The sequence below is a fragment of the Myotis lucifugus genome, unplaced genomic scaffold, assembly GCF_000147115.1.
Source record: "Myotis lucifugus unplaced genomic scaffold, Myoluc2.0 scaffold_78, whole genome shotgun sequence".
In the NCBI taxonomy this organism is placed as follows: Eukaryota; Metazoa; Chordata; class Mammalia; order Chiroptera; family Vespertilionidae; genus Myotis; species Myotis lucifugus.
In genome coordinates, this window is record NW_005871126.1 from 550,153 (window position 1) to 566,358 (window position 16,206).

General features: G+C 39.5%; 1 long non-coding RNA gene across 1 annotated transcript; it reads right to left on the reverse strand.

The window, feature by feature from the left end:
* Positions 1 to 5,376: 5,376 nt before the first annotated feature.
* LOC106697526 lies at positions 5,377 to 9,352 on the reverse strand. The gene is made up of 2 exons (XR_001348651.1): positions 9,261 to 9,352; positions 5,377 to 5,733 (listed from the first exon to the last, which is right to left on the reverse strand). It is a non-coding gene; the product is annotated as an uncharacterized LOC106697526 (long non-coding RNA).
* Positions 9,353 to 16,206: the final 6,854 nt, after the last annotated feature.

Sequence of the window (16,206 nt, forward strand, 5' to 3'; positions counted from 1 at the left end):
CAGCCCAATGGTGCTGGTCTCTTGATTGGGATTGGGTGGCCATACCCAGGTCCAGGCTCCTTACCAACGAAGCAATGACTTCTCAGGATTTCCCAGACATTATTGAAGGAAACCTAAGGGTTGAAGAGAATAAATCTGAGGATCTAAAGCAAAGCTCTAAGCAATTGTGCCAGATTGAAAATTTTGCTTTCTGCAACATATACACATTTATCTATATACATAAAAGCCTAAGCGACCCAACGACCAAACGACTGAACAAGCAAACAACTGGTTGACCGGTCGCTATGATGTTCACTGACCACCAGGGGGCCGATGCTCAACACAGGAGCAGGCACAGCTGGGCTAGGATGAGCTGGAGCTGGGTGGTGCCGGCCCGGGCTTGGGCTCCTCCCTGGCCTCCTGCCTCTTCATGCACTACTACATCCCTCAGGGGATGTCAGACTGCCGGTTTTGCTCTTTCTCTCAGCCTGGCCTGCAGGGATTGGGCCAAAACCTGCAGTCCCACATCCCAGGAGGGGTCCCAGATTGCGAGAGGGTGCAGGCCAGGCTGAGGGACCCCAATGGTGCACAGATCCGGGCCTCCAGCTTTTATATAAAAACGATGGTTTTCCCTCCCCAAATCTTCATGTTAAATTGATACTCTAAGAGGTTGTCCTATGTTTATCCTGCAGCCTCCCATGCCCCTGGGTGAGTACACACACAGTGTTTGAGAAGCAGCTATCTAAAGTCTAAAGAACAAATCCCACATTCCTTCTAGGGCCTTCGGGTCCAAGTGCTGTTTACTTCTCTACCCTCTGTCCCTTCCAAACGCCTCCCAAACGTATGAGGTCCTTCGCTGCCTGCACCTTTACTCCTGTGGCTTCACCAATTCTGAAGGGCCTTCCTTCCCACTGTCCTCTCCCCTGCTTCCTCCCCTCCCCCCAACTCTCCCTCCCAGATCAGCCAGAAAGACAATTCTGGGAAGCCTTCCCTGGCTTCTCCTGACAGTGACATGGCTCCTGCCTCCTGCACCCAGTGTGCTTTGGGCACATAGAGTGGTAACTCTTCTATTGCTCACTAAGGAGTTGGACCTGGCTGCATTCATCTTTGTATCAGAATACTTAGTAAGCACTCAATAAATAGTTATGGGCTAGATTGATTAATGAAAGGGAGACCATTGGAAAAGGAGCTGTTTTAAAAAGTCTTTTCTCTTCCTCATACCCAGGACTGTTCTTTGGGCAAAGAGGATAGAATGAGCCCAGCATTTTAAAGAGAGACATCCTGAATGTTGTTAGCTCGTGTGCATTAACGTGAATCTGATGCACACAACAGGGCTGTGGATTAACTACTAGTATATGACTTTACAATATTTCCTTCTTACATTATGTATTTTTAGAGAAAAAAAAATTTAAGATAAAGTTTTTGTTTTTGTTTTTTAATTTTGCAGATGGAGCTAGTGTTAGAAAAGTGAGATACGAGATGATGTGTCAAAACTGGTTCATTTTTGTTTTCATGTTTTTAGTTTGTCAGATCAGACTAAACTCATTTCTCTAGTGGTTATTCTCAAAAGTTTCACCTTTAAATAGAAAAGTAATGATGTGAAAAGCACGAGCACACACACACACACACACACACACACACACGAGGAGACACACTATTGAGAGAGGAAAGAAGTGGAACCATTATAAAAATCCACTGCTCCTGGAATCTTGCTATATTTGGCCTTAAATTGACAATAAGTACTGACAATTATTGGATGCCACAGTTCAGTTCCTTTAATTGCAGATACTAGAAATAACAACGTCCAACCAAAACAGAAAAAAACAAACAACCCATATCTACTTTCAGACTAGTTTGCTCATAAAGTGTATTACTCTATGCCTGGAGGTCTGCATTCCCTTTTATCTACCAGTCTTTAGTGAGTCTATATATAATGCTAGGGTATACCGATATCTTAAAGAAATATATGACCAGAGATTTAAGTTTATTTTTAAATTTTTATTCTTTTTCTTACTTATCCATAGCCTTTAGGGCCTGTTTGAGAGTCCGGTTTGAGAATTATTTATTGAGCTTCCATTATGTGTCAGGCCTGTGCATACTGAAGGATTGCAGTCCCTAATCTCTAGTAATTGGCAGTCTGATCAGAGAGAGTTATAAAGACCTATATGCAATACAGCTCATTTATTAAGTCCAAGGACCTAGAGCAGCGGTTCTCAACCTGTGGGGGTCGAACGACCCTTGGGTCACCTAAATACATCCTGCATATCAGATATTTACATTACGATTCATAACAGTAGCAAAATTAGTTATGAAGTAGCAACGAAAATAATTTTATGGTTGGGGGTCACCACAGCATGAGGAACTGTATTAAAGGGTCGCAGCATTAGGAAGGTTGAGAACCACTGACCTAGAGCATTCACTAATTGACTTAATTAGTATGTGCTTTATCTTTATTAATGAAACTGTAAGCATATTTTCTCCTCTGCAAATTCACTTGAAAATGCATATCTGTATAAGTATTCACACACTGATGAGTATGACGAGGCAACGAACAGGATGGAGAATTTGAGTGTTAGAGTAGTATTTTTCATTGGGAAATATACGAGATAAATTATTACTCATGGGCCGAAACCGGTTTGGCTCAGTGGATAGAGCGTCGGCCTGCGGACTGAAAGGTCCCAGGTTCGATTCCGGTCAAGGGCATGTACCTGGGTTGCGGGCACATCCCCAGTAGGAGATGTGCAGGAGGCAGCTGGTTGATGTTTCTCTCTCATCGATGTTTCTAACTCTCTATCTCTCTCCCTTCCTCTCTGTAAAAAATCAATAAAATATATTTAAAAAAAAAAAATTATTACTCATGGTATATACTTAGCTTTAAAAGAGATATTTATTTATTTTAGGTAAATACTGTAATAATCCTTTCCCACGAAAGTGAAGACAATATTTCTAAATTAAAAAAAGACAGGAAAAAATTTAAAAACCATGTATGTTTTCTTCAGAAATTTGACCTGAATTTAACCTTATTGCATTACCTAATGTTTTCAAAAGTAGAAACTGTCAGCCTTTTCAGGGATGTTTTCTGAGGTTACTTGTTAGTAAATAGACAAGGAATTTTGAATAATGTTACTTCCCACTAAGTATGGGTCATTTCTAGGTGGTTCCGGGTATTGCTGAATTTCAAAATGGTTTTCCTTTTGTCTTAGTGAACATCAAATGGTAAACCTCCATGAACAGAGATCAGAAGGGCCTCTGCTTGAAAATTGATCAAAGAGAATTCACAATGTTAGAAGAAAGGTGCAAGGTAAATATCAAAATTTTCACCCCTGAAAAACCAGAAATGTAAGCATCCAATAAGTAGTAAGGAAGGCTAGTAATCCACCTAGAAAATCAGGGGGGAAATCGCCACAGAAATGGTTTAGGAGGTGATCAGACACAAGAGGTATGTCCAGTGGGAGATTTTTGCTTCCAGGAACCACTGCATGCAAATACTTCAGGAAGAAAATAAGAATCTTTTATGAGATCTGATTTCCCTGGGGGGAAATATGGTGGGTATTCTTTAGCATTTATACTTTTTCACCTTTACAGAAAAGGTCTGCGGAGTGGTCATTTATTTACCAAAACTGTGATTCAGGTTTCACATACAAAATGACTGCATTATACGGATTCTTACGGTGGCTGACCATACTTGGGTTAGAATCAAGCATTCATATTCACACTTCTGGTTGTTGAAAGGAAAAAAGGAAGCTTTAATGGTAATGATGAGGTAGTCCATTTTAAAGCTACATTTGAAATCACATGCTACAAGTAAAGTGGAATTGTGACCTCAGAAGGTCGACCTCCAATAAATGAAATCTCCACTAAGTTATGGAAGATTTGGGGGAAAATCTTGCTGCTCTTGTTCTCCCACAGTGAGCACTGAATGTACTCCTATTATACAATGTTCGATGCTTCACTTCATTCTTCAGTCTCACCATCCATTAATCTTTTTGAGGGCACAATGGTATCTTATTCATGAACAGATTTCCAGTAGTTAATAAACAACCCAGTATGTGTTAAGTTCTTAAAAAAAATAGTTGTTAAAGGACTACATGGACATCCATTCAAGTGTAATGTGGTGACCGATGGATAGGAAGTGCTACGTTATCTGTATGATGAGACACCACGTTAGGAAAATTCGCTCTCCTCTAGAAGCCTAGATTTTTACTACCAGTCTGCAAAATCAATGTGAATCGCTAATATTATTGTGGATACAATTTAAGCTATCTGTAAGACCGGTTTCAATGCTTCAAAGCATTATAATACTTCCTTATACACTACAAAGGGAGAAAAGGTGGTACATTTAATCTTTTTATATGATTCCAAGACAGGAATACCCTCACATATTCTTTTAAAAAAAATAATTGCAGGTGCCATTGGGCAATTTTTCTGAAGCATATTTTTATACTCTGGTCCAGTAAATTAAAAAATGTTTTCAAGACTATCTGAAAAAAGAAATATATATTTATTTTTATGCTGTGCCCCAGGTGCTATACTGGATAAATGCTTTATTTCATCAACATAATCTTGTGAAGTGACTATTATATTCCTATATTATAGGGAAAGAATGTATTTATGGGTAAGGAAATCATTATTTTTAACCTCCCAAGGAATGGAAAATATCTGGACTGGATGATGTCTAGAGCACAGCTGTGTTCAATCCTGAAATGTAGCATTACAAGATGGCCTCGGGAGCATATGAAGTAGATCAAAATACTGCTCCCCAAGGAATAGCCACATGTCACAGCATCTACATTGATAAAGGAATACAGTATTGTTGAGTGTACTCCCCCAGGGTCTTTTAAATTAATTGGGATAGAACTGAGAAATTTTAAACCTTGTGGGTGAGGTTGCTAGTGAAGAATAGGTAAGTCAGTTATCTTTGAGACCAAGCTGCCTGATTGAGTCGGTCATAGAAAAATGCTATAGTAACCCAGCTCACCTCATCATTCCCACACTCCCATCCTCTATCCCACCCAACTCTGTCCAGTTACTAACTCATCAGCCTATTGTCTTTTCATCATAGCACTTATTGTATGACATTATAGTCTGTCTACTACAAATTCCACTAGAATGCAATGCTATCAGAAAGGGACATTGTATATCTTGTTCTTCTCAGATGTCACCATACCCCGAACAATGTCTAGAATATAGGAGGTGCTTAATAACTATTTGTTAGATGAATGAATATATGTGGAGTATTTAGAGACTCTAAAATCTGCTTACTCTACATGGACCTAAGGAAGTTTCAAGGAGTTCTACTGTTAAAGGCATTGCTTTGAGTAAAGTGATAAATAAATCAGGGGAATCTGATTATAAAGTAAATGTGCTATTTGGGCAAAGATAATACCAACCAAGGGGCAGCATTAACATTTTAATAAGTACTACTTTGGCAGATGAGCAGGTTTTTATCTAATAAAAAGCAAAGCCCCGGGGGATGGGGACAAGTTAGTTAGAGTGACACAGGGTGGCTCAGAGTAGGGAATGCGAAGTAAGGGTCCAGAGGAGCTACTTTCCTATAACCTGACCTTGACAAAGGAGGCAGAAGAACTAAATGGCTGCATTTGATGTCTTTAAATGTTTGCCTAGGACTTGACGATGTCTGAGGGCTGTTTATCCTCACTTCCTTTCCTTTCGCCTTTGTTTTCTCAGCACTTTTTCGTAGTCATCTCTATTATCCAAGAAAGGATGGTCTCTATGTATTTCAGTTTCTTTTTCCTGAAAAAAAGGTAATATGTTATTTGTATAATGCCATCTGAGTTCTAAAACTTTTTTCTGATGTTCACCTATAATCTTCTTTCTATAGTTTAAGCCAATTCTTTTTTTTCTCACTATCTCTAGTGGAAAGAAAATGTCTTTAGCATTTAATTCATAGGATATCTCTTATTTTCAGAGACCCTCAAATTCTGTACTCAATAGGCCAGCTGAGGAGAAAAAAAAACAGCTTTATTTGCTTTAATGCGGGGCATGGGGTGAGAGAGAGTTTATTGGAAGGACTTCAACCAGTATTTATAAGCCAAATTTAGTCAAACCACTTTGTTTAGACACTTCACCTCAATTTTCTCCAGTTAAAATATTCCAGTACTTTAAGCCTTTCCTATGTAGCCTCTTTCACACACCTTTAATTAGTTTTGTGGTTCTTTCATAAGGTCATCTCAATTCTTTTTTTCTCCCTAATAATATGAAAACTTTCCAACCAGTAGGTTTCTTTTCAGTTTCTGAATTCTAAACATGCATGTATGTCCTTGCAGAAAAAAATTATGCATCTTTAAATAATTTGTTATTTTTACCTATAACTCTATTATGCCAAGCAACTTATGTCAGAATGTGTGTCCTAGATCAAGATTGTTAAAAATTCAGTAAAAATAAGAAAAATGAAGTAAGAACAGAAAAAAAAGATTTAAAATGTATTATAGGAATAACTGTATATGGCTAATTAGGGATAAAGAATTTGAAACTTTAGACATAAACAACCCAATAGTTATCAAAAGCCTAGATTTGCCTAGTCGGTGTGGCTCAGTTAGTTGAGCCTCAACCCATGAACTAGGAGGTCAAGGTTCTATTCCCCATCAGGGCATGTGCCTGGGTTGTGGGCTCGATCCCCATGTAAGAGGCAGCCGATGGATGATTCTCTCTCATCATTGATGTTTCTATCTCTCTCTCCCTCTCCCTTCCTCTCTGAAACAATAAAATATATTCTTTAAAAAATTATCTTTGATGGAGGGTTTTGTGTGTAGAAAAAACTATTTAGAATTTTTAAAATTAAATGTACAAATTCTAAACAGTAGTTTTGTATAAAGGTCTTAGGTTCCATTTACAAATAATATTCTAAGTCTAGTAAATATTTTCAATCATATTTAAGGGCCATCAACTAATGTTTCCTCTCATTTACATGTAAATGAACTCCTTTGAACATCTTAAACTCTATTTACAAATTTAAAATACTCATTTTCTTCTAATACTATGATTGTCTGATTTAACAAACAAAACCCTCCTGGTACCAAATAGACCATACCTCTAATAAAAGAAACTCCTAAGTATAATGAACTTTAAGATCTCTTAACTATTCTAATATGGATGTCAACTGTATAAAATTTCAAATTACATCACAAGTCTAAATCCATTACATATTACATGTTTTGAATTATAACTAAAAAAAAAGAAAACTGATCTGTTCACTCTAATAGACCAAATTCCAGCCATTGAAAGTACCCAAACTAATAAGTATACACAGATTTCCTAACACAAAATATATTAACACCATGAAAAACTTTCCAAATCTTGCAGTTGAAAGATGCTGAGCCACTGAAGAAGCGATTATGTCATCCTTCCCATGTAATTTTTGCATTCCCATGTAATTTTTGCATTGTCTTCCAGGTTGCTGAAGCTTCATGAGGACCAGACGGTGCAGGCTGAGACAACACTGCATCCTTGTTTGTGACACCGAAGGGGCATTCTGACACACTGAGCCGTATTTATGGCCTTGCTCTGAGAGTTCACCGTTTACAACAAATCTTAGAGGTGCGTCATTTTATTACCTAATTTTCAAATCCTATTAGGATCTGTAATACTCACACTAGAAATACAATTTAAACTTCTTTACATGATTGGACTTTGTCTTAGACCAGTGGTCAGCAAACTCATTAGTCAACAGAGCCAAATATCAACAGTACAACGATTGATATTTCTTTTGAGAGCCAAATTTTTTCAACTTAAACTATATAGGTAGGTACATTGTTATTAACTTAATTAGGGTACTCCTAAGGCTTAGGAAGAGCCACACTCAAGGGGCCAAAGAGCCACATGTGGCTCGCGAGCCACAGTTTGCCGACCACGGTCTTAGACTATTGAGATATTTAAATGTCTTTTTAGCCAAACTCTTGCATTCTGTGCATACACTTTTAATGTTTTAGAAACACCCAAAGCTTATAATGTTAAAATAATAATACATTACATTCTAACTATGTCTCGTGGATTTGTCTGATTATTTTATCATAAGTTCTAAGAGCATCAAAGACACCTTACAAATCCTCTTCTAAAATGTACCCCAAGGAAATATTTATAGATGTGCAAAGGAATTCAACCACAGGGATTTCATCACAGTATTATTTTTAGTAGAGAGTGACCTAAATGTCAAACAAAGTCTCTTTTGTTATTTAAAAATTCCTTAAAGGCAGGAACCAAAGTTTGTGTGTCTCTCTTTTCATCTGGAATCGACCTTATGGCTCTGCACATAGAAGGTATTTAATAAATGCTTGTTAATGAAATCATCTCTTAAACACACTCCCCTGCAGCAACTGTGTCGTTGGGAGTGGGGTTTGGAAGGACTTTATATTCCGAAACATCTTCATGAGCCATTTTTAAAAATGAATAATCGATGTGTGTGTACTAGGTCTTATGTCAAGCACTATACAAACTCACAACTTGACCCCTCTCTTTATAACAGTAAGACATGGTCCCTAAGACCCTCTTATGTAAAATTTTAGATCTACCACTCTTTTGTAAGATAGTTTTAAAAAGAGAAAAAGGAAAAGAAACGTTTTGATACGTTGTCATATTTGTCCTTCAATGGGAGTATAGAATGTGGTAAAGAGAGAGGGAACCAGCTGAGAAATGCCTCTGCTTTGTTATCAATTAATCATATACAAATCCTAATATTTTCCAAAGATTGTACAATAAATGTGGATTTCTTTTGTAATAAAGCAAAATAGGCTTTAAAATTATACTTAAATAATATTATACTCTTCTCTTAACTTTTTTCACCAATCCTCTAAAAACAGTGGTTCTCAACCTTGGCTGCACATAAGAATCACCTGGGAATCTTTGAAAATCCAATTTTCTGGGCCCCATCCTTCGGGAAATTCTGTTTCTTTGTTATGGGGTGGGGCCACAACATTAGTAACAAAAGAAACAGAATTTCCGGAGGATGGGGCCCAGAAATCAGGATTTTAAAAAGATTCCTAGGTGATTCTAATGTGCAGCCAAGGTTGAGAACCACTGCTCTAAAAGCTCTTGTTGGTCAGTGGGAGGGGAGTAGATCCTATTGTAGTTGCTTTGGAGGCTGGGGCCCTGCTGGACAGAGTGCTGAAATTCATTGTCATTGACAACCTGACCTATACCACACTGAGTGCATCTGGGAACTCAGAGAGCAAAATGGGGAGTCCAGAAAGTATCCCAAAGCTTCTGTGGCAGGCTGTTCTGGCTCCTGGGAGCTCTGGTCCCCTGCTTGAAATAAAAATGCTCACAGGTTTGCGAATCCAGTCTTTTTCCAAGAGTTTCAGTAAATAGTCGAAGTTCTGCTTTCTGAGGTGAGGCAGACAGATAACCAGCTAACAAGATGTGGACTATAAAAGGGGTGTAGATAATGTTATTGTCAACATAGAATAAAAGGAAAGAAAGGTCAGCAGCCCTGAAGAGGAAAAGAGACAAATGGGAGGAGTCACAGGACTTGCCTGTCTACAGTGGGTGGCATTGCTGGGAGTCATTCCATCCTTGGTAGTAGTCCTGGAAGGCTTGCTGGAGGAGATAAGGATTCAGCAGCTGCTTATCTCAAACACACGTATCATAGAAATTGGTACAATACCAAAGTATGCTGCCCCCCACCCCCTAAAAATGTAAATGAGAAAACAGGATATGTTTCTGGGGTCTCACAGGGAACCTCAACATTGATGATTTAACAGCACCTTGGACAATCATCTTAGAATATGGTTATGTGATGGTCTCCTGATCCAGCCCCCATTTTAATCCCATGGCTTGCATGCTACACTCCCATCTCCCTCTCAAGAAGGAGTACCCTGCCTCCATATTGTGCCTGTGCTGCTCCCTCAGTTGAAATGTAAGAATAGCAGTAGAAAAGGTAAGTGACACCCATGTTCTAATCCTGGCTCTGCTAGGCTCTCTGAGCTTATTGCCTCATAGTTAAAAGGAAGGTAATAATGCACCCTTCCTACCAGGGTGGAAGGAGATCATGTCTGGGAAAGGACCAGGCCTCGTGCTCAACTTAATGTGTGATTGAAAGATAAACCGGTATATTTTTCAAAACGTATGGCCAGTCACAAATGAGTTTTGTTGTGGTTTGATTATTCTCCTTCTTTAGTCTTGCCACAGGTCTCCCTTCAGCTCTTTTTCAACGCTGGACAAGAGAAATTTTAGGCATAATAACCATAATTAAGTTAAAATTCAACCTAAACATAGTGCTAAGAACAATGTACTGTACTATTGACCATGAAAATATAGAGATTTTAGATTTACGGTCCTCCCATGTGGCTTTAGCATGTGGGGCTGTCAACGTAAGAAACGCCCAAACCTGTAGAAAATTTTTATGAGTTTATTTGAGCCAAACTAATCACATATGCCAGGGAGCAAGATCTCAAATGCTCCAGAGAATAACAGGTTTGCAGCTCCTCTTATGCATTTGAAATGAAGGAGGGGAAGATTGGAGAAAGCAAGGCAGGGATTGGATTACAGGGTACTTAACAAGATTACGTGCTCTCTTACGAGGTAATACCCCCTTTGAAGGGTATCCTGGCATTTCAAAGGTGTGTTAACCTAGATGCACAAGAACAATGGACAGGGCTGGCTTATAACCTTTCACTAAAGAAGTTACAGGCCTGGGAAGTGACCACCCACCATGATCTGCCCAGTTAGGAATTTATGATCAGTAACCTTGTGAGATTTGCTTTCATACAACCCCTGTTCTTTTACCCACGGGGCTTTGGACTTTAAATAAGATCAAATAAAGTTTTCTTTCTAAACCAAGCTTTTCCCCTTTCCCTCTTGTCTACAATTTACTGCTCACGCAGGTCTTACCTCTGCAAGGACAAGGCCTTTCTTGGCTGCTCTGGACTATCTAACCTTCTTTTTTGAGTGTGACCGTTAGCATTGACTAGCCGTGAAACTCCAACAGAGATTTTGCCATGAAATAATATTCATCATACGGTCCCCATTTACTGAGCACTTTATATTTGTCTAATTTTTACAACAACCTGCAAGGCAGCTATACTTATCCCGATGTTACAAATGGAGGCAATCGGCTAAAAGGGATTAAGTAACAATGGTAGGGCTTGGATTCAACGCATGAAGTTTCCACGACTCCAACCTACCTTCCAAATATGCTTATTACTTATTCATTCGGGTTTTTTAATTTGTGGGTTGATTAATTTGTGTGTCCCCTTCCATAAAGTATTAATGGCCATACCTCTGAATGCAGGGTTATATTACAACGCTCTTTGCTTGCATTGGTTCCCTTCACTTCTAAGTTACAGGCCGTCACCTGTTGAACAAAGCTAATGCTCTCCCGTTCTTCAATGCTGTTATTGTATCCTTCCAGAACAAAGCTAAGAATGCTAAGTACTCCCTGTACACACTTATTAAATGAACTGAATTAATGAGGAAAAGAGGAGCCCATAATGAGAACCCCCATATCACTGCTATCCCTCAACATTGGAATCCAAGAACCTAAGTCAATGTTCATTAATATTGACTCAACAAGCCTAGCTCAGTGTCACCAATTTTCCAACTGAAGGACTTGAGTTATTTGTTTTTCACGATGAGGCCAATGCAGAGCTAACTCAAATTCATGCTTCTCAAATGTTTTTTAAAAACATAAATTTGAAAGTTGATATTTAGTAATAGCCAAAAACATTGAAAAGGTGGCAATAACAACCAATGTTTTTTGTCACCCAGTTTTTAAAAATAGCTCACTTATGTGTTACTTGTTTAGACATTCAGATATTACTAAATATATTCTCTTACTGAAATGTGAACTGCCAAGAGTCAGCCCACAGGCATATTTTTATAGGCAAGTTACATATCCCTGAAAAATCATCGTAGAATACACAATAACGCCTACGTCCCTAAGGCCAAGGTCCACAAGCAGCTTCTACGGACCTGTGTGCCACAGGAGGCAGCAGTCTTTCCTAACTGAAAGGAACCCATAAAAATCTCAAAGGAAAGGAAAACATCTTTTTAAAAACACGAAGCATCAAGCCATCAGTCACATCAGAAGGGAAAACACAGGCTAAAAATACATCCCATGTTCTTTCCAATTCTGTTTATTATACTCATAAATGAAAGTGTCCTGTATAATTTATTCACGCATAGACCTTAAACCTTTACTCATATTTATTCAAAGGCAACAGGGCTAGAGGTTCCTGATAGTACTATAGCTTCGCCATTTGTGCCCATATGATTCAGTTCCTGTGGACTTGGTTCGTATCCACAAAAATCATGTCTGTGAATTACAGATGGGGCTCAGAGAAATTGCATCATCAGTCAAACATCAAACATTTAATGAGTGTTCATTGCACTCATTGTGCTAGGCACTGTGGCCATATTAAACATAAAAAGTATAATTCTTCTGTTAAAAATGAGTTAAATTGAATCCAGGTGTTGGTATAAACAGATAACTGATTTCTTTTTATTATTATTTTATTTTTATTTTTTAAATATATTTTATTGATTTTTTACAGAGAGGAAGGGAGAGGGATAGAGAGTCAGAAACATCGATGAGAGAGAAACATCAATCAGCTACCTCCTGCACACCTTCTACTGGGGATGTGCCCCAGCTACCTCCTGCACACCTTCTACTGGGGATGTGCCCACAACTAAGGTACATGCCCTTGACCGGAATCAAACCTGGGACCCTTGAGTCCGCAGGCTGATGCTCTATCCACTGAGCCAAACCAGTTAGGGCTACAGTAACTGATTTCTATAGTCCTTTATAAAAAAAAAATCTTTTTAATCTAAATTGAAAACAAATTTTCAGTCAATATTTTGAGATAAGTCTTTGAAATTATGAAGTTCTCTCTATTGCTTCTACCACCTCGTGTATTATTGTGTAGAGTAGCAGTCACCAAAATGCATTCCAGTTTGAACTGAGTGAAACAAAGTGACAAGGATTTCTGAGAGCCTTTAATATAGTAATGATTCCCCAAACATATTCGACAGTCGGTTTTGTGGTTGTTGTTTTTAGTTTGTTTGTTTGCTTTTTTATAAACATCTAATGATAACTATGTTTATGCCTGCGTTTGTCTTCTCAGGAGTCTGGAAGTTCAAAGAGAAGTGTGTGTGTGTGTGTGTGTGTGTGTGTGTGTGTGTGTGTGTGTGTTTTCTACTTGTTATCTAAAACATAATGAAATTCTCTGTGTGCCAAAAATGTCTGCGATCCTTAGATAAAAACTGGTGTACCAGAGGAAAGGGATATTCCGATCACTTTCAGTCACATGCTTTCAGTCTCATTGCCCATGGGCAGCCCTGGCAGGCTCACTCTCAGCATCCCTCTCGCACTTTTCTCCGAGTGTCCAGGTGAGGTGGCTGTTGCTCTCAGCTCTTTTCCTTCAGACTGTGAGAAGTAAACCACAGCAGCTGCACACCAGCGCTTTCTCTACCACCAGGAAAACCCCCGAGACCGTTCAGATCTCCAGAAATATGGAGGTGCGGGTGGTGCTTCGCAGGGGGTGGGCTGCAATTCATTCTATTCTGCATAAATTTCAGTGTCTTCTCTTGAAAGTTCAGTCCGCCCAGCCTATGGTTTGGGAGAACTGGGAATGTTTCTATTATTGTTCCCATCAACAGCCGTGCTTTTGTTACTTACAGTACACAGGATGTTCCTTCTTGTCTTGCAATAGGGGGAATGAAGTGTGAGGAAAAATCAGGAACAGTAAAAATACGCCCCTCGTTTTTCTAGGATAATGCTTAGGAAATGCAACACTCATCCAAGACAAAGGTGAATGAAGTGATAGCAGTCTCATTTTTAGGGGTGCACCAGAAGTCTTGCTTTGGGTTCTTTATGTCCGTATGGTTACAAGAAGAGTTGCCATTATATCTTATTTTATTTATTTACTAGTATCATTTTGCTACAATTGTATCCTCTTTTGCAATTTTTACTTCTTTCCCCCCTGGAATTTAAAGACATTTCATAATTGCCAGGAGAAGATGAGACTACTTTAAAGAGCTGGAAACCGACTGCATCTCATGCATGATCCCAGCAAAAACAACCAACCACAAGCCAACCAGGGGAAGACTAGCAGAATTCGATGTCTGCCATGGGTCATCCAACAATATGGCAGGAAAGAGGGAAAGAGGGAAAGAGGAGGGCCTGGATTACTCACTTCTCTGTGTCCCTTAGAGGCCCCTAGAACCCTTCAACTTCAGCAGATCATTATTTACACCTTCTTCATTAAGAAAACAGAGGTCAGGCGACCGGGGCTTCCTTCACTCTGCTGCCCTTCTCCAGGCAGTCCCTTGGATCTCTGAAGAGAAAGGGACTTCTTGTCCAGATAAAACTCCTCATCTATGCGTGATCTCATCTTCCCCAATCTTCATTACGACCAGGGATTGAGCCCACAAGCTGGGCATGTGCCCTAGCCAGGAATCGAACCAGCGACCTTTTGGTGCACAGCCATGTGCCCTATCAGGGAATCAAACCGGCGACTTTTGGGCGCAAAGGAGGACACTTAACCAACTTAGCTGCACCAGCCAGGGCCCTTCCACAAAATCTCAGTCACCTTTGCTGGCTTGACTTCTTTTTGACCTACAACATGTTCTATTTTCTCCATTTCCATTTTAATTTCCCCTTTGTTTTTCTTCCTTTGTTACCAAGCTGTCCCTTTTAAATCCAGGTCTGCTTCTTCTACTCTCTAAAGGGGTTCTCCTGAAGGTCTCCAGTAGCCTTCCTACGCACAACTCCATTGGCCTTTTCTGTGTTCTTATGCTTTTTGATCTTACCAGCATCTGACACTGTGGATCGTGTCCTTCCAACTGAAATTCTCCTCTCTCAAATTTTCTCCTCTGGGTTACTGCATTTCCAGCTTTGGGGAGACCATTCAGCTTTTTCCTTTCTCTCATTTCCTACATGAACTTAACACGTTAAGTGCCCAGCCTGTTTTGTCTTCCCCACGGAAAGTGTAGTGTCAGACAACGGGGACTGACTGGGCGCTTAACGTGTTAATCAGTGAAAAAAAGATCAGACTTTGGAACCAGATGGACTGGGTTGAATCCCTGTTCTACTGCTTTCTAGAACTGTGACCTCAGGCAAATTGCTTAACTCCCTGCGTTTCTTCATCTGAATTAATCAAGTACCCATTATTTACCCAACCTAAATATTGTGTCAGTTAAATGAGATGTTTACAAAACACCTTGTAGATTACCTGACATATCATAGACACACAAATAATTTTTCTGCATTTTGCTTCCGGATAGTCTCTACTATCTTAGCATTTTCTCTCTCCATGTTGCTGTTATTGTTACCACCTTAGTTTCATGGCTTGTTATCATTTGCGAGATCATTGCAACTTTTGGAAAAAAATAATTTCTTGCTTGCACTATGTCTTAGCCTCCTGTTCATCCTACTACTAGAATTCTTTCTGGAGCACTGACCCAATCCTGTGATGTCACATGGCACACAGGATAGATTACAAGCTCCCCTTATTGGTATTCAAGTTACTCCAAAACCTGGTCTTTTTAACCTTTTAAAACTGCTACTATATATGCAGCCCCTTGAGCTCAGTGCTTTAACCAGATGGGACTCTTAAAGAGACAGTCTTTACTTCCCCACCTTCTTACCTTTGCTCACTCCATGCTCTTGGCCAGCTAGTCGTGTCCAAGGACTTGTTAGGTCATGTGGCCATCGGGCCTATTAGCTGCAGCTTAAAGAAACAATACTGAGAGGAAACCAAATGGAGGTAAACTTTATTTAATACAGAATTTATGTGCCAGGAACATTTTCAAGTGTTTTAGAAGTATTAACTCAATCTTTATAATAAAGCTTTGAGTTTGGTACTATTATAATGCTAATTCAAGAGCTTAGGAAACTGAAGCATACACAAAAAAGTTATGTTTGTGCCCGAGATCACAATAAGGAGCTAATAAATAGCAAAGCCACGTTTTAATGCAGGTGGCCTCGCGAGTTAAGGGTCATTGCTCTCTCCTACAGATTTGCTGGGGCAGTGCCCACGGTAAGCAGTTCTGAGGTCACCAGTCCAAGTCAAGCTAGACACCAACAGGCAGGACCAAGACGTAAAGCCAAATGGGTCAGGAATGAGATGCATGGATGTGGGAGGAGGTTCAAGGTTGACATTGCAAGATGAGCAGACAGGAATTACATGAACAAAGTTCAGGGGTTCACGACCGCTTTTAATGCAGTGCCTGCGACTTCTGTTCTGGTCAAGTTGGGAATGGTTCATGGCTCCA